The sequence below is a fragment of the Calidris pugnax genome, unplaced genomic scaffold (assembly GCF_001431845.1).
Source record: "Calidris pugnax isolate Ruff unplaced genomic scaffold, ASM143184v1 scaffold178, whole genome shotgun sequence".
NCBI lineage: Eukaryota > Metazoa > Chordata > Aves > Charadriiformes > Scolopacidae > Calidris > Calidris pugnax.
The window spans coordinates 4,365,958-4,384,497 of record NW_015090986.1 but is presented as its reverse complement, the minus strand read 5'-3'; the positions used below and the strand labels follow the sequence as shown (position 1 = coordinate 4,384,497).

Sequence of the window (18,540 nt, the reverse complement as noted above, 5' to 3'; positions counted from 1 at the left end):
AAGATTTCAACCTTATGGAATGCATTATGAAATAAAATTTATGTGCAAGTGTACTTGTATCATGTAGGAATACAGGAAAGACTGTATTTTGCTGTATCACATAAAATTTTGGCTGTTTCTTGGTCTGCAAGCAAAAAAAACCCACAAAACATTTAACTCTTTGCTAAAGAGATTTGAATTCAGCAGTAGTGGTTGGTGCTGTACAAGTAAATATTTTGTGATTTTATTACAGATTATGAAGATTCAAGGTAGACCTGGTCAGATAAATATATAAACTCAGAAATTATGTATATCTCAAACTGCATAAACTGCATTTTATAAACTCAAAAGGTCTTTCTGGGTATCTGCATGTTTGCATGGTTTCTGTCGCTAGTATCCTGTAATTCCTGTATCTAGAGCTAAGAAATAAAAAAAAGGAAATGAATCAGTCAAACTGGAGAAACATACTGATATATAGGTGATTAAAACTAAGAAGCAATTTGAAAACAGGTGGTCATGTTTCTTTTAACATAATTTGCTTTTAAGAAAAATCACATCCATTCTTTCCCTCTTGCTACAAACTCATGTAGGTATCTCTCAAAAATCCGTCTGTTATTGAGGTTTTGCTGTATTGTAAGGGTTTGCTACATCATGTAATCTGCTGACATCATAAATAACTCACAGTTACTTTTATGCTTTGCTTCATCTGTAGATGTTTTTAGCATGTATACAAAGGAGTGTTTGAGAAACAGCAGTGTTCTAGAAATATTTCTGGAGCTGTCCAAGCAATGGAATCTTGGAATGAATATCTCATCCATCAGTCTTTCTTTTTTATTTGCATCATCTACAAATGCAAAGTTGTTGGTTTTTACCTTCAGATTTACAAGTATATTGGGTTACAAGATTTTACAAACACAGTTTTAACATTAGTTTGGAGCAAGCTTTTGAAGTGAATCTTCTGACTGTTTCTGCTGACCAAGCTTTGGTTCCCTTTGTGCCCTGGGTCTGCGAACTGGACAGCTTCCAGATGAAACTGAAGTGGAAAATCTGGTTCAGGAGTGGACATTATAAGACCTAGCTGTTAATGAGCATTCATTGTTGAGTGACAGACAGGAGTTAATATTAGTTAAAGGCTTTGAGTTGGTTTGGCTGCTTGGCCCCAGAGCAGACTGGGGACTACCTCAGTATTTTACCTAATGGCCTTTAGTATGCCTGTTTTGTACCAGTTTGTAGTGATCGAATTTGAGTCTTGAATGCTGAAATCTCACTCTTGAATCTCTGAATGCTTGCTTCAGGTCCCCCATATATTTGCTTGGAGAGCTAAGCAGTGAAATTCACAAGCACCACACTGAGAAATTAGCTGGAGCAATGACAAGGACAAATGTATTTTTTGCACTGGATTTTCTCCAGTGCTTCAAAATCTTTCCAAATGATGTAGACGATTTTGTTCTTTACTTTTTTTCTCTGAGCTGTCTTCCAAAAAATCCTGAGACGTTTGCCCTAGTTAGGGTCATTCCTTTATACCAACACATCGCAAGGACGACCACATGTCCCTCCCACTCCAGCTAGAGCTAGGTAGACTCAAAGCTGTCCCAGTTCTATATTTCTTCTGATGGAACTCAAAAGCACATCTGGTTTGTTTTCAGTAGAAGGAGAAAGGTAGGAGATGTTTAAGGCTGTGGACTGAGGTTATGCTTGGCCTTCCCTACACAAACTGTTGCCTTTTTCATAGAATGTAGCAAATAAAAAATAAATAATAATAAAAAAGGTTCTGTATGTTCAAAAAGGAACAGTGGAATGATTGTGATTCCCTAGCCTACTGTCTATTTCAGTGGATAAACCCCTGATTTTCAGGTTCTCTCTGTATTTTTGTGTTATGCGGGACATCTGACTCTTTCCTAAGCTGAGTTTCTTCTGAGAGATTCTACCTTCCCACAGAGTCTAATTTTTCTGATGCAGACTGCAGTTTAAAAGTTACAACGCAGCTAATTGAAAGCCCTGTTATAAGGCTCATCTCATTAAATACTGAAATGCAAGCACCTCCAGAGTGAAACGTGGCAGCTGTTAAACAGTGAACAGCAATACTGAACAAAAGCTCAGGACAGTGAAAAAGAACATTGCATCTAATTGAAACTGCAGGAGAATTGTTAGTAGACATAATGCAATTATCCAAACTGGAAAGTGTCCAAAATACTACGGTTAACATACATGCTTTTTCCTCATTTTTTAATGTTGTGGGAGAGGGAAAATGAGACCATTGTTGTGCTAAATTAATGTGTAAATCATTAGAATCTGAAACACTAATGTTTAAAACAGTAAAATTGCACTTATCCGCTTCAAGACAACAAAAAAAATTACACTTGGAATAAAGTCCACTACATTATAGGATCAGAATAAAGCTAACTCAACAAGAAGTGTCATCAGTTGTTCTTTGGGTCTCGCAAGTGGTGTTCTGCAAAAACCCTGGTCTTAAAGACAGTGTGCTGGCTCAAAAACACAATGTCTCTTAAGGAGTGGTTTAACAGAATGATGTAACATGAAAAGCAAGCATTGGCAAGAAGGAACTCTTTTACTTGTAGCATGATGCCATTATATAGTTGTGGGGGGAACGTACTTTGGCAGCTCTTTTATCTCCTTGCCATTTACTTGTATCACCACTTATATGCTTGCTGATGTTCGTTACTGCATGTGCCTTCAAGTAAAAAAGCTTTGTAGAAGATTTTCCTTTTCAATTCATTAACATAAAGAATTACCTTTACTTCACCTATCAGAGGTTCCTCTCTGTCATTCATATGCTCTTTATCAAACAATAAAACCCTTATCCCACTGACATTAACTGTATGTCAAGATTCATTCAGGTTGAGAAAAAGCATCTTTTGAAAGTTATCACCTTCCATCTGCAATTCTGCAGGAAAGAAAACATTCACAGCCAAGAAATATGGTAGAAAATTCCATTTCCTTTAGAGGACTGAGACTGCGGCCTCTGAAATACTTCCTCAGAAGGAAATAATACTAAAACTGGAAACAGAAAAGATAACTGTGTAGAGCGAAAAGGTTTTTAATGTGTAGTACATTGTAAGGAGAGTAACAATTAAAGAGTTTAAACTAGTTGATGAGATAATTCCTGTCAAGTTTTTTGGGGTTGGTGGAAAAAGTAGTAGAGGCAAATTAGTCACCTTACAAAAAACACAATTACAAAAAAGGCTCACATTTCCAGTGATGAAGATATTACACAGCTTTTTTGCTAAAGTTGAGAGGGTGACGAGAGACAGAAAAACTCAATGGTTATGACTGTTTAGAGAAAAAGAGCAGAGGAGAGGAGGATAAAAGTAAAGCTCTCAGTGAACTGAGATAATAGAATGATGTAAACACAAGGACATGCCTAACAGAAATGTTTAAAGTAGTTGGAATATCCATAAATATACTTAAGCAAAGATGAGAATGTTTACACACACTGGTCATTGCCATAATTTTTTTTTTTTTTGTAAATTCTAGTACTAATAAACAACCTTCCCTTAGGTACGGTTGACTGTTTACTGGGGACAGCTTCTAGAAAAACTAAAAGTGAGATAGACAAGATAGACAATAGACAAGCAATGGTAACAGATAGTACCTGGGGATATTGATGCTAGTTCCACACTAAAAGTTAGTGTATCGTGGAATTCTTCTTGAAGATGTGATGACCTGGGTTCCAGACTTGAAAACAGATGTGCTTAAAGTTCTGAAGTGATGCTGAGATGCTGCAGTGGAAGTCAGCACCGAGTTTGCCATGGTGAAAGACAGAGGACAAAACACAGCCTGAAGTTATTTAGTGAATGAACAATGTTCTCTGGGTATGTTTGTTGAGAAGACTATACAGCCGGTTTACGTAAAGGAAAAACAAAATAAACCAAATAGAGAAAAAAAACAAAGCATAGATATTAGTATTATAGCTGTAGAAATATTCTTCCTTTACTATTTTATATTATGTCTTGCATAGAAAACATTTTCTCTGATAAAAACTAAAAGAAATCAAAGACAAATATTAGGTCTCCATCCATGTAATGGTATAGTGGTGTAATACGTTAATGTCAGTGTTGCAGACAGATAATACGATACAATTACCATTTTATCACTCACAGGTGAAAGTCAGCTGCCAGAACTATTACAGTACACTTACATAGATCCTGACTGCATACCTCTATCAGAGGTTCTGATATTCTTTTACAAACTAATATGAATCAGTCTAGGCATAATTCTGACACTGCTGTCATTGCAAGTTAATATAACTATCTTCTTTGGCAGCAGCAGAATCCTGCAGTGATTTTCAAAGAATAATGTTAAGATGTGCTTTTAGGAGTATGATCTAATGTGTATATGATGAAGAGATACTTTGTTTATTATGTCATTATCAGTATAATGATTAAGAATACCTTATCATATGTATAAGTGCAGAATGGGAGGCAAGTATAGCATGATCATGCAAAAAATTCTACATTTTCTTTAAGAATAACTGTTCTGGAGCTGAAACATTCATCATTGTTTAAATCTTCTGCCTCTTTATGGTTAAGACATTTTTACTAACTGTAAGAAAAGTAAATAAATCCAGTAATTTGGACCCAATCTGCATAGTCCAGTGGGCTTACTCACCTCTGGACTATGAAATTTGAGGCCTATGTGCACACATTTATGTTGAAATTGAAAAACAGGGTTAAAAGGATTAAATTTCTAGAAAATTCTACTAAGGAAGCTAAATAAAAGTACTAATAACTTTCCTATGGACCTGATAATAATGGAAAATGTTGGGATTAAACAATGAACAATTGTTCAATGTTGTTGAGGCAGAAGACAAGGAATTAAATCACTGCTTGGAATTAAAGTCAGGACTATCAGAAAATAAAGATACTGAATACAACTTATGTTGTTTGTTTATTTTATGTTACAGAACAGTCATACAAATCCTGGCCTAATGGGTCACATGATTGGGTTTTTGGTGCCTATAAACTTAAGTCAGGATATTGCCAAGACTTGCCAGTGATTTCTTTTTGTAAGAATAAAAATGGAGAACAGTCAGTATTTTATCCATATTTCTTTGATACAAAACTGAAGACATAATATCTTTGACTGAATGTTAAATATTTGTCTTAGATAATAGGTAGTTAAATAGGAAGAGAAGGATCATGTATCTTCTGTGATTCCAAAGAGGTAGTAATATTTTAAAATTATCATTTAGTGATAACATATGTAGAGGATTTTGGAGATTAGTATACTGTGGCTAGAAGTGGTTGATTTCAGTCCTAATTCTACATCCAGCTAAACAGTACTTAAGAAATCAGAGTCTGCTCTCCTGTCTACTATTCTATATAAGGAAAGTCACTCACATGTATGAAATTAACCGTGAGACAATGAGGATTCCTGGATGGTATCCCAAGATGCATTTTTAATATTCTTCCCCAGGTGCAGGACCCTACACTTTTCCCTGTTGAACCTCATGAGGTTCTTCTTTGCCCAGCCCTCCAGCCTGTCCAAGTCTCGCTGGATGGCAGCACAGCCCTCCGGGGTGTCAGCCACTCCTCCCAGTTTGGTATCATCAGCAAACTTGCTGAGGATACACTCTGTCCCCTCGTCCAGGTCACTGATGAATATATTAAACAGCACGGGTCCAAGTATTGACCCCTGGGGGACTCCACTGGTTACAGGCTTCCAACTTGAACCTGCTCCATTAATAATTACCCTTTGGGTCCTGTCACACAGCCAGTTCTCAATCCACCTCACTGTCCCCTCATCCAGCCCATACTGCCTCAGTTTCCCAATGAGGATGTTATGGGAGACAGTGTCAAAAGCCTTGCTGAAGTCAAGTCCTAATTCTACATCCAGCTAAACAGTACTTAAGAAATCAGAGTCTGCTCTCCTGTCTACTATTCTATATAAGGAAAGTCACTCACATGTATGAAATTAACCGTGAGACAATGAGGATTCCTGGATGGTATCCCAAGATGCATTTTTAATATATTTTCCTCTGCTGTGAATTAGTAATATGTTTGTGGTCCTGTGTCTCAGAGAATGCTTTTCTATTTATTGTTATTATGTAGGTGCTTATAAGCTGTGCTTTTTATCTGTTGACACCACTTCATTCTCCCCTTGTAGAAAGATTTTGGTACGTAAAATAACTCTTTAGTTTACTGGCACTATTCTGAATCCTATTGCTTTAGGTAATGCCTTAAAGGTGGGTAATACCCACCCTTAAATACTGTGTGTATTTACCTACAGTTGACAAGCTGTTGCAAGTTGTTAGGTATTACCCAGCTAGCTGGCCTTTGCAAAGAAGATCCTGATCCTCAACAAACTGAAACACTGCATATTTTCTTAGTTTGAAATTCCTAATAAATCAACATAAGACAAATATTCATGCGTTAAAGGTTAAGTACTTTAAGCTTTTTGACAGTAATTGAGTGCATCTTCAAGAGAGATTTAATTTTTATAGAGATTCATATTCTTTTCTTTCCATTTCATCACAGTTTGCCTCAGATTGTAAATATTTTATACTACTGACTGATGTTTCACAGTTGGCACAAGTAAGTATACCACAGTCAGATCTAGTTTAAAGGCCTCCAGCTGCAACTTTATTAAGAAATACCATTCCATAAATAAAGCTAATGTTTACTCGGTAGCTTTATACACATGGAAGCAATATTCACATACACAACATCAGAGCTGCAATATCTGAGATGGTAAGTCTCCCATCAGTCCTAGTCCCAAAAGATCAGATGCTCTCGATTAAGATGCCACCATAATAAATCTCAGAATAGATGTTGACTGTCTAGTCATGGCACCACCTCTTTAATTTTGAAATCTCAGATAAGGCTTGCAGACTGCATTTTCAAATGAATTGGCATGCTTGGCAAAGCACCGGAACACCTAACCTACACAGGTGCTTCTAGAAATCACATTGATGAGAGTTAGATGATTAAGTGTTTTTGGCAAATCTACATCTGTCTTTAAGGTACTGAAATACTTTTCAAATATCTTAGACTTTGTGCAAATTTAATAGCATAATCAAAAAAAGGCATAAGAAAACCCAGACAGAACTATGCCAGGGGACAACAATATACCGTCCAGAATAGCTTTTTCCTTTTCTACATGATATACATCATGGACATACGATGAATAACTAACAGGCCTTGGTATTTGGAACATGATAAATCCACTATTCAAAGAAAATACTTTTCTTACTACAATATACTCATCATCCAAATACTGAAAGTTCTTTGAAGAACAAAACTGCTATATCCTTTTTTTCTGATTCCACACACCATGAAAGCATAAGTAGGAACAATTTACTGCTTGAACTGAGGATGTGGGTAGGAAGACTGTCTTCTGTTCAAGAGTGAGGTGGATGGACAACCCACCTCATCCTTTATTCACAAAGCTTCCAAAAGTCAAGCCAGTGAGGTTGAAATTTATCAATCAGAGGTAAATCATTTGAAAACATTTTAAAACGTTAAGCTATTTATCCCCATTAGTAGGGGTTATGTTCAGGCAAATTTTTATTTCTTTATGAAAATATGTATTGTATTGAAATATCCTTCGGACTTTTATGAGTGAATAAGCCATGTGAAAACTTGTAATTTCTGTGCTTACTTTCATCATTGTAATGTATCAACTTCAGTAACTTTGTTTTCAATTTATATTAATGTGAATATGGTAAGAAGGAATAAATTCACACTGACTGAATATCACACAGGTCACTTAGTTGCTGTCAAGAAATCTGTCTGTCTTCTTAAAGATCAGTAAAAGCTCAAAACGCATCTCTGATCTCTGTTTAGGTTCAGTGTGTAGCTCTTTTTTTGGTTCCTGTCACTCTTCTTGACACTAACTCTTTATTTCTAGAATTCTTGTAAACATTAGTCCGTCAAGTACAACATAATTCAGCTTCAGGTCTAGGAAAATTGACATAGAGGAGAGGAGGTTGGACTATTAATGGAAGCCAATCACTAAGTTATCTGGAAGGACTATTGTCCAACATATCTGATTGTGAATGATAAAGAAGCACAACTGAAAAAATGGTATTGTGAGGAATGGGTTAGGAAGGGTGGCAGAAAAGAGTAACTGTTTCATGAGGGAACACGTCTCTTAGCTTCCAAACAAACTCAGTAAGTTGCATACCAGGATGTGACTGATTCACCTGCATTCAAGAATAAATGCTTAGTGCTCTATTGCATGTTTATTATCCTGAGGATGACACCCTGAAGCTAGGTATTTACCATGTGAAAGAAATGTTTGCCACCTAATTTATTCAGTTTTAAAGATGCTATGAATTAGACACTTTGAAATAGTCCAATGTGCTTTCACTGATCTGTACAGATTCTTAACCTAAAAGAAGTGCATGGGTTTTTGAATCTAAAGAATTCAGGAGTCTTTCATTTCACTTCAAAGATATGCATCCCCTTCTAAACTCAGTTAAAGAATTCTTGCAGAATATGATGTACTGTGACGAAACAGGAAAAGGACTTCACTGAGAGGTTCAAATTAGCAATTTATTTGGACTTCACTCACAGGTCCAATACGTCACTATTGCAGGTTCTATTTGTACAATGGCAATTACACTATTGCAATTTAAAAGCAATTCGCGGAATACACTGTTGCAGCCTAGAAACGATTCCGACAAGTAACAACACAAACCGCAAGCGCGCTAGATATGAATACCTTAAAAGAGTGCACCAATCACAATCCTAATAGCATGTCTTATACCATACGTATGTTTCTTAGTCACTTACCCTCTCTCTCAGGTAAGGTCTCTCAATCCCTGGAAAGTTACCTTGTACAGCGGCCTGGACAAGGGGGGGACGAATCTCCTACAGGCCAGCTGTATCATTGGAGGATTCCCACCCATCTTTCTCCCCAAACCTTTCGGTTTATATGTCCTGATTCTGTGGGGGTGCAGGATCATGCCTGAGATGGTGTGATAGCTAAGTCTCCGTTGCTAATTTTGTGATGTAAATCACGGGAATAGTGGTGGTCTGGGACTCAAGGCATTTTGTTTGTTACGGGAGATAAGGCTCCATTTGGTTTTGGTTTCAGTTTCAACTCAAGACAACCCCGGGCTGAGCCGTTTATCAGCTCCTCCCAAGTTATCTCTGAATATTCAAGGCAAGGCGGAGATGAAGCTGAGTCGGATGGCAACCCCCTGCATCTCACCTATTGTGCTCTGAAACCGGTTTGGCTGGGTGCTCCCATACATGTACTCTTTTTCATGCCCTCCATATAGATATTGATCAGTAAACCCCGATTGAAACATTTCAACAAATCTGACAAATGACAAGATCAGTCACTTCTCTTAAAGGTGGGCTGTAGAAGGTTTTTAGAGTGTCTAGATTACTTCATTGAGTTCAAAAGGAGGAAAGTAATAGTATAGATTAAGGTCACTGCTAATTACAACTTTAACCTTGCAGAGTTTAAAAGTCTGAATAACTCACAGGAGAGCAATTCAGCTTGTGAAGTAAGTGAATTCAAAGCCTAACTAACATGAACACAGACTGAAATAAATGTGTGCATTCTGAGCCATTGGTTAGATCTGGTTGTCCTTTCACTGAATTTCACTGAATTTTTAGAGTTGTGAAGGGACCATAGAGATCATCTAGTCCAACTCCCCTGCTAAAGCAGGACCACCCAGAGCTTGTCAGAGCATGTTACTCAGGACGGCATCAAGGTAGGTCTTGCAAATCTCCAAAGAAGGGGACTCCACAACCTCCCTGGGCAGCCTGTTCCAGGGCTCCGTCACCCTCACTGTGAAAAAGTTCATCCTCATATTCAAGTGGAACCCTTTATGTTCCAACTTGTGCCCATTGCCCCTTGTCCTCTCAGTGGGAACTTCTGAAAAGAGTCTGGTTCCCTCCTCCCTCAGCCCGCCCTTGAGATACTTGTAGGCATTAATAAGGTCTCCCCTCACCCTTCTCTTCTCCAGACTAAAGAGTCCCAGCTCTTTCAGCCTCTCCTCATAAGGGAGATGCTCCAGTCCTTAAATCATCTTTGTAGCCCTACGCTGGGATCTTTCCAGTCGTTCCCTGTCCCTCTTGAACTGGGGAGCCCAGAACTGGATGCAGTATTCCAGTTGTGGCCTCACCAGTGCAGAGTAGAGGGGGAGAATTACTTCCCTTGACCTGCTGGCCACACTCTTCCCTATGTTGCCCAGGATTCCATTGGCCCTCCTGGCCACAAAAGCACACTGTTTGCCTCATTGCTTTGTTGGTTTGTTTGTTTGTTTGCTTGCTTTTGTTGGGGTTTTTTGGTGATTTTGTTTTGGCAGAGGAACTGGAATTGTCAATAATTGTTTATGTCGATAGCTGCGTGTATAGAGCAGTAATAAGGCACGTAGTCAGTCATGTCATGAACAGACATATGTTATTTCTGATGTAAATTCTGATTGCAATTTTTATTCTTTGAAATCTTTGAAAAATCTTGAAAAATCTTGATCCCACATCAGTTTCAAGTGTTCATTACTTATACCATCAAATCACTTAAGAGAAGTTTCTTCCTCTGTGAAAAAAGTTAAAAAAAAGTAAAAGTTGGTAAGCATTCCTTTCACATGGCAAATGCCTAACTTCAGGATGCCATTCCCAGGATAATAAAAATGTAATAGAGCACCAAGCATTTATTCTTGAATGTGAGCAAATCAGTCACATCCTGGGGCACAACTTTATTTCATAAAGTGAAATATCCTTCCTGGAAGCGATCAATCTTCTCCTGTTCAGATACTTAAGATTCAGCATTTCTAATTGTTGCAGGGTTAAACTTAAGATCTTTATACAATGGTATGGTACAATATCTGTTGTTAGTTTTGGACCTTGCAACCTTGCAACCCTTAAAATTTCCCACTTATAACAACCTTAATTTTTTCTGAATAGAAGCATTTGGAATATTGTGAACATTATGTATATAGGTTTTATGCTAGAGGTGCACATATAGCTGTACCAACAGGGGTGGGGAAAATTGATTAATAGAGATTTTGAACATTTTCCTCTCAATGAAGGAAAATCTTAACATGTTTGCATTAGAAAAGGTAGTATAGATATTACATGTGGTCAAATAATTTGTGAATAAAGTGCCAATTCTCAAATCAATCTGATTAATCTTTCATCCTTTATTATGAAATATGGTAGAATTCAGCAATGTTATATTGAAAGTCTATTTATGAATAGTTTTGTTGCAACAATAACAAGGACTCAAATGTAGTAACCTTGAAGTTAATGTTGATAACCCACCATGATTATTATTATTTAATTATTATTACTTCAGTCCTACTTTTCAAAAAATAAATTAAAAAAAAAAATGAAGACCATTTATAATATTTAATAGAATGTTTTATGGAGCCTCGCAAACAGTGCATTCAAGTGCTTTGCATTATAGAGTTTGCACTTGAGTTGGTCTTTAAATGTCATTAAAACCTGCAAACTGATTCAAGCCTTAAAAATTCTTTCAAAAGCTACAAAGGTATATCTTTGGAAATGATGACCCATAGTACAAATATTGAATTCTCTGTCATTTTAGACTTTTACTTATGACAGAATTTAAATATTCAGTTATGAAAATTGCAATTAAAAGTGTTCTCTGATACGATTTGAAATTCATAATAAGATTGTAAGAAAATTCAGAAACATCTGATACATTTAAATAGAGGGAAAAAATAACAACAAAATTGCATTTCCACTTCCGTTCTTTTCAGGTATGTATCAAGTATTGCAATATTTATGAGTCATAATTCTTCCTGACTATTCCCATCGACAAACATAAACCTGTGTACACATAAAACCATGGTATTTGACAATGACGGTTACTACCAATAACACCAAATGTAATTTTTTCTTTTTTTTTTTTTAGATCTCTATCCTGAGACATAACAACAGGATGTTCCTCAGAGAAGAGTAAGTTAAAAAAATCCTTGCCTTGGTATTTTTCTATTATAATGGTAACTAGATACTGTATCTTGAGTTTCATTGAAATTATTTCTTTAACCATGAATTTTAAAAATAGTGAGCCACTCCTGTGGAATCCTATTTACCACATCTACACCGTGTACTCACACTTTACCTCGATTTTGGCAGGACCTTTGTCTATGCAACATTCTTTAAAGTACATTGAATTTAAACATTAACATTAGTAAAATTATAACATCAAATATAAACATTAGTATATTTGTATCAATTATTTAAGCAGCTATGTTTCTTATGAAGTAAAATTTTATGAATAACAAACATCTTAGGTGATTTTGTTGCTTCAGGTAAAATTTCTTCAGAAAAGAAACCAAAAAGAAGATGAACTACTCTTATAAAAATAAACAAAGAAACAAAGAACATGATAAAGTGTACCTATAGTGTCTTTTCATTTATGTACATCTTCCGTATGTAAAGACCATATGGAAAATTCATTTTACGTGCTTCGCTCACTAGTAAGCACTGGGCTTTCTCCTTTCTGTATGCCTGAAATGTCTTTCTCCTCTATAGTGCTTGGAAAGTTGTTTTTTATTTAAAAAAAAAAAAATAAAAATTACATGAGGCTAATATAAAATTTATGTCTTTTTATCACATAACATACTTGATGAGTTTTACAGCTGAAGCATTTTTCATGTCAACATTTTGTATTGTTTTGCTTTATCTTAATAACAGCAGATTCAAATGCCAGTGACTCGATATAGCTTGAGCACAAATGAACAGTATCTGTTAACTGCGTAGTACTGAGGGAATGACTAGCAGAAAAGTCTGTGCTATGTCAGGTCTCTGCTGAGTCAAGAAGTTGTCATGCTGCTTTTCAACAGCAAAATTAGTGCAATGTGAGTCTTGTTAACTTTCAAGTGGTATGAGCTTACATTACAATGCTGGCTGTTAATTCTTATTTCTATTTGTTAAAAGACACCTCAAAGTGTTTTTGAGAGGAAAAAGTAGTCACTCTAATCCTGCAGTTATAAAAGAGAACATGAGCAAACCTGGAATTTTGCCTTTGGTTTGATGAGTTCAGGACTTGGATTTTAGACCAAAAACTAACCCCAGTCCCTAAAGAAATAGAAGTTCAATACTCGGGAAAACGAATCTTGTTTCACTGCACACACAAAAAAAGAATGCAATGGGTTGAAGGTAGGAACAATACTGGGAGTAGATCTTCTGTGCCTGGCTCCTGGGAGAATCTTTCATTTTTCCTTTCCCCAAATATAAAAGCAATCTCCTACAGCCACTGAAATCACTTGAGGTATATCTTCAATTCATTTCAGTTGTCACAGTTCCGTTCCATTCAGCAGAGTGGGATTAATTTTCATCACCTCACTGCTTGAACATAAATCTTTATTCCCTCAATTAATGAGTTTCATTTTTCCCTTCCTTTGATGTGCTTTGTGAGAATATACTATACTTCTAGTCACATTTTCAGGGCACTCTAAGAGGTATTTGGCATAAACTCTTCAGTTTTGGAGCTGTGATGCTTTCAGGCCCACTGAGAAATTGGTACCGTACTTGATTTACTAATGCTTTTCTGTTTTGAAGCTATTCTTTACTATTCACAGTTTTATCCTGATAATGCCTCAAAATATTTTAACCAGACAGGCAGAGCTAAAGTTCTAACGGAAGGAAGGAAGCCAAGAAGGAAAAATGCAGTTTTCTCTCCTTAAAGTTATGATGTTGCAAATGTGAGATCATTCATAAGGGAATCATAAGGGATCGTTCATGCTGAGGGGAGATCTTCTCACTCTCTACAACTCCTTGAAAGGAGGGTGTAGCGATGGGGGTTGGTCTCATCTCCCAAGGTGATAGGACAAGAGGAAATGTCCTGAAGTTGCACCAGGGGTGTGAGAAATTTTTGCACTGCAGGGATTATTAAGCATTGGAACAGGCTGCCCGGGGAAGTGGTTTAGTCACCATCCCTGGTGGTATTTAAAAGATGGGTAGACATAGTCCTTGGAGATGTGGTTTAGTGATGGTTCTTACCAGTGTTTGGTTGGTGGTTGGACTCAATGATCTGAAAGGTCCCTTCCAACTACTCAATTCTATCTGTGGTAAAATCTATGGTAAGCAAAATCTGGATCACACTTTAGGTATCAGAAGGATAAATGTCCTTTTTCTAAAAGCCATTGGTTAGATCTGGTTGTCCTTTCACTGAATTTCACTGATTTTTTAGAGTTGGAAGGGACCATAGAGATCATCTAGTCCAACTCCCCTGCTAAAGCAGAATTGCCTAGAGCTTGGCAGAGCATGTTACTCAGGACTGCATCCAGGCGGGTCTTGAGAATCTCCAAAGAAGGGGACCCCACAACCTCCCTCAGCAGCCTGTTCCAGGGCTCCCTTACTGTGAAGAAGTTTTTTCTCATATTTGAGTGGAACCTCTTATGTTCCAGCTTGTGCCTGTTGCCGCTTGTCCTCTCACCGGGAACCACTGAAAAAAACGCAAAAAACCCATCTACTTCTATGTTTTTTCCTATGAATCACTTCTTTTCCATCTTGAGTGTTCAAAAGGGACTACAAACCCAAATGCCTAGCCCATTATTCCCATAATGTCTGGGAAGGTCCCCAAAAAGTAGCAATGTTTTCCTTTTACTTACTCCAATAAAAAAACTTTATCATAATGAGAAAAGTATGGTTTGTTAATCTTTCAAAGACATTCCCAAAGGTGATACATGACCACATCAGATAACTTCACTCTTTTATATATCAAACAGTGGAAAACAATGAAAACAAAAATTAAATAATCATGCCACTCACATTTCATGAAAATAAAAAGTAAACCTCCCATTAAGAGATCTCAATCAACAGATGTAATCCAGGTATCTAGTAACGTTTTCAGCTTCAGGAAGGGAACATCTCTCTCCAAAAAGCACAAACAGAAGACCTCCAGTGCATTAATGAACTGGCATAAGTTTCTAAACAATTTGTAATGTGTGACAGGTGACTCAGCACAAGGTTTTAGCATTGTGGGACTTTTGTTAATTCCACTGTTTAGAAGCCTATAGGCAGTCACCATTACCCCAGGATGTGAGATTTTATAATTGCAACAAGGAGCACATATTTCCTACATAGCTTCCTTTCATATATGATCTACCGACACCCATGAAAATTCCCAGTCATCTGTCCTTTTTGGAAATGATTCATTCATCATGTTCTTCATTTCATCAGAAAAGTCATGTGTGAAAGGTAGGAGTGAAACTAGCTCAAGAATGTCTTCTAAAACCTACACGCCAGATAATACTAAATGCATTGTACACATCAGTATGTTTCTCCTGCATAAAATGCATCTCCTGAGAAAACTTCTTAATGGCTCTTTCTCAAAGGGCTGTATTCATTTTGCAGTCTTTACAGCACATTGCCCCTGTAAAAATAATAAAAAAGCAGTACATTTGGGTTTGGACTTTTTATGTTTTGGTACTTATGGTGTTATAAACTTTGTGTAGGAGACTAATCTCATGTTTTACAGTTACCATGCCTTCACAGACTTTCTGTTAATTATTTGATTATTTAATTTAACACATTAAAAAAGAATGCAGAACACTGCAGAGGTTTGATAGTGTGATGACAGTAACAGGTAATCTTTTGTAGATCAACATGGCCAGCTCTGATGGTAAGTTTCTGAACTCATACTGCAATTTTTTGCCATTTAAGGTAAATACCATTTTCATATTTTTCTGTATGAAAACAAAGGTAAAGATGAACAGCAGCAGAATATTTTCCCCCTTTTGTATATGATTCATATCTGGGGTCAGTAAACAAGAGGTGGAGGAGCTACCCTCAGGTGGCTATGCCATGTATCTATATTACAAAGAAAAGTAAGACAATGGTTTTTGTCATTGCCTAAACAGTAGTGTTTTAAATTGTTCCCTTTTCTGAATGTATATTATAAAGCATAAGAAAAATAATGCAAGTGTAGAACTTTTGTCTTAATGATGATGCTCTTATAAAACATCACAGCATACATCTTTATTTGTATATTTATCTAAATATTTATTAAAATATGTATTTATTTATATTTATTCACTGAAACTCTTTAAACTGCTTATTTTGGTCTGTAGTATTTTGTTTTTTTAATATTTTGTGTTCTTTAAAAAAAAGTAAACACTGTGAAAATTATACTTGAAATAATCATCATATAAAATTAATTTGATACAGTTAACACTAGATAATTGTAGACAAACAAAATGTGGTATTTTGCCTCTGCCAAATAGATAAACATTTTACATTATGCAGTATAAACAACAATATTGTTTTCCTGCACTACGGAATTTTGCCTGCCCATTCTGATATTGTCGATCAGGCTGCCAAATTGTTTTTAACTTGCCCAGCCTCAGTGTTTCTATATATTTACTCATAAATGATTTCAAAATGGATTGTTTTGACAGTCTCGTATTGCTAAAGAGGACTTTTTTCAAACACTTAACTCTGTGTGTGATTTGAAACTTGATCCCAAGGAAAAAGAGAGAGGCTACTAATCAAATATTTTATTAAAAAAAATCTGAAATAATCTTCTCTACTTTATAATCATAATAGTAGGAAGTCCAATATTTCTGCTCAAACAAAAAGGCCGGTAGGCATATTTACCAAAGGCCTTATGATGTTTGCAGTCGACTTTGCAGAAGACAACATTTATAAAACCTTTACAGTGTCTGGCGGGTGCTACGCGTTCTCCTGGGGATTAGTGTTATTCAGATATTGTCTTTCATTTGAACTTCAAAACCTTTTTCTTTTTTAGATACAGCTTTTTAATAGGTTTTGGAAATTAAAACCTTTCTATTTGTGTCATTATAATACCAGCTATGAATTTACTTTTGGGAGATAAACACCAGTAAAGCTGAAGACTATTCTAAGTTTTAAGAAGGGAAAAAAAAAGGAGGAAGAGGTATGAATGTAGTATGAATCACTCAAAGAAATAAACCCCATAGCCTGTGCCATGTTCTTCTTTCTTTCTTTTTTTTACAGAATAAAGCAAAGGCAGGTATTTTCCAGTACTTCCGTCTTTCAATATCTAGTCCCACAGAGACCTTATTATGCTATATGTAGACAAAATACTGTGTTTAGTGAGACTGAATCTTACCAGCGTAAATCATTCAGGAATTCCATTTTGAAAGTTAAAAATAAGATCTGAAGGAAGGACACTTAACTGATTTTGCGTCTTTAAAGCCCCAGAAGTGGGTGAAAAATGTAAATTTCAGCCTTCTAGAGTGTGGATTTTTAGCATACGTAAATTTGAGACAAACACAGGTAATTTAGGAACTAAAACAAAATGGTGCTCAGAAAGAGGGTTGCTCAACAGTTGCTTATATATTGCCTTTCTTCTGGTGTTTTTTCTTTTTGAGAATATGTTTAATTCCATACCATACCTTAAAGTAAGCTCAATGTAAAATAAAAATGGAAAAAAAGATATCTTAAATATCAATAACAGAATTCAGGCTGCCAAAAAAATACTTAGTGGTTTGGGAACCAAGATGACATATTGTTTATTTTTAGAACTGATAAGCATTTTTTTTTTCTCAGTTTCTAAAAAGAAAATTTTCTAAGTACTTTCCTTCCATCCTCTCTGGTTTACCATAGCTCTCTCTCTTGGGGGCTGGATGAAAACAAGGTCATCTGAGTCCTACTTTTGTTTTCCTGGGACAAATAAGAATGTCCTCAGATGTCAGCCCCTCTGACAGCTGAATGGACATGTGTCCACCTTTTTGCTTGTTTGCCTTTTACTTTAGAAATGCTTGGTAAATGAAACTCTGTCCTTTCAGCAGGCTTTTGGTTCTTTTCTACCGAACCATATGCCTGCAGTTCAGTCCCATAAATTTCCACACTGCTAAAGTTTCCAGCTACTTCCTTCTCAGACAGCAGGCTAATATGACATGCTGTGCAAATTCCTCTCTTGTTAGTGCAGGTTCTGAATGCATCTGCTTTAGAGTGCTAAGAACACTGGTTTCATTGATTACAAGCATTGCTGCCAAAGAAACTCTGAGGTACAGCTCCAAGAGGAAAAATAAACTGATGAAAGCTGTTTTTCACAATAGCAGCTTTAGTTGCTTTCAGGGTAGCAGTGGTCTATAGGTTTCATTTATTATTATTGGGTATAGTGGAGGGAAAAGATGGAAAAAGACTGTGAGAAGCTACACTGAGATTTCTGAAGAAATGGTGAAATAAGCACAGGGGTTACTAGCATATGTTAGGGGAGAATAAGAAAAAAAAGAAAGCAGACTGAATAAGCTGAAAAGTGAAATAGAAATGAACAAGAAATGTGAGAAGGATTGCAAAAGTGTGAAGAAACTTAAACTACCATGTTCACACCATCCACAGGATAGGAAAAATCCACAAATACCTGTCACATTTACATGCTGTGGTCACCTGGACATTTTTCCAAAACAATTTCTGGAAAACTGGTGTTTATTGATTTTTTTTTTTATGTCTTAGGTTGGTCCTCAAAGGTTTCCAGTTCATTCTTACATCTTCCCAGATACACAGAAGTGTGTTTCTGGACTGAGTAAGAGAGGTTTGATCAACACTTAGCTATGTGTGTTTCATATCTTGTTGGTTGTTAAATGAGCAACCTAGTGATATTTTGTTTATTGTTGGGTAAAGTTAT

At 36.3% G+C, this 18,540-nt stretch overlaps 1 protein-coding gene across 1 annotated transcript in view; it reads left to right on the top strand.

Annotated features, from left to right (window-relative positions):
* Positions 1-18,540, top strand: part of PTPRD (protein tyrosine phosphatase, receptor type, D) — a 1,328,567-nt gene that overhangs the window by 422,559 nt on the left and 887,468 nt on the right. Inside the window, exon 5 of the mRNA XM_014953943.1 lies at positions 11,836-11,879. The gene's annotated coding sequence lies outside the window, so the exon portion shown is untranslated. The remainder of the gene's footprint in view (positions 1-11,835; positions 11,880-18,540) is intronic.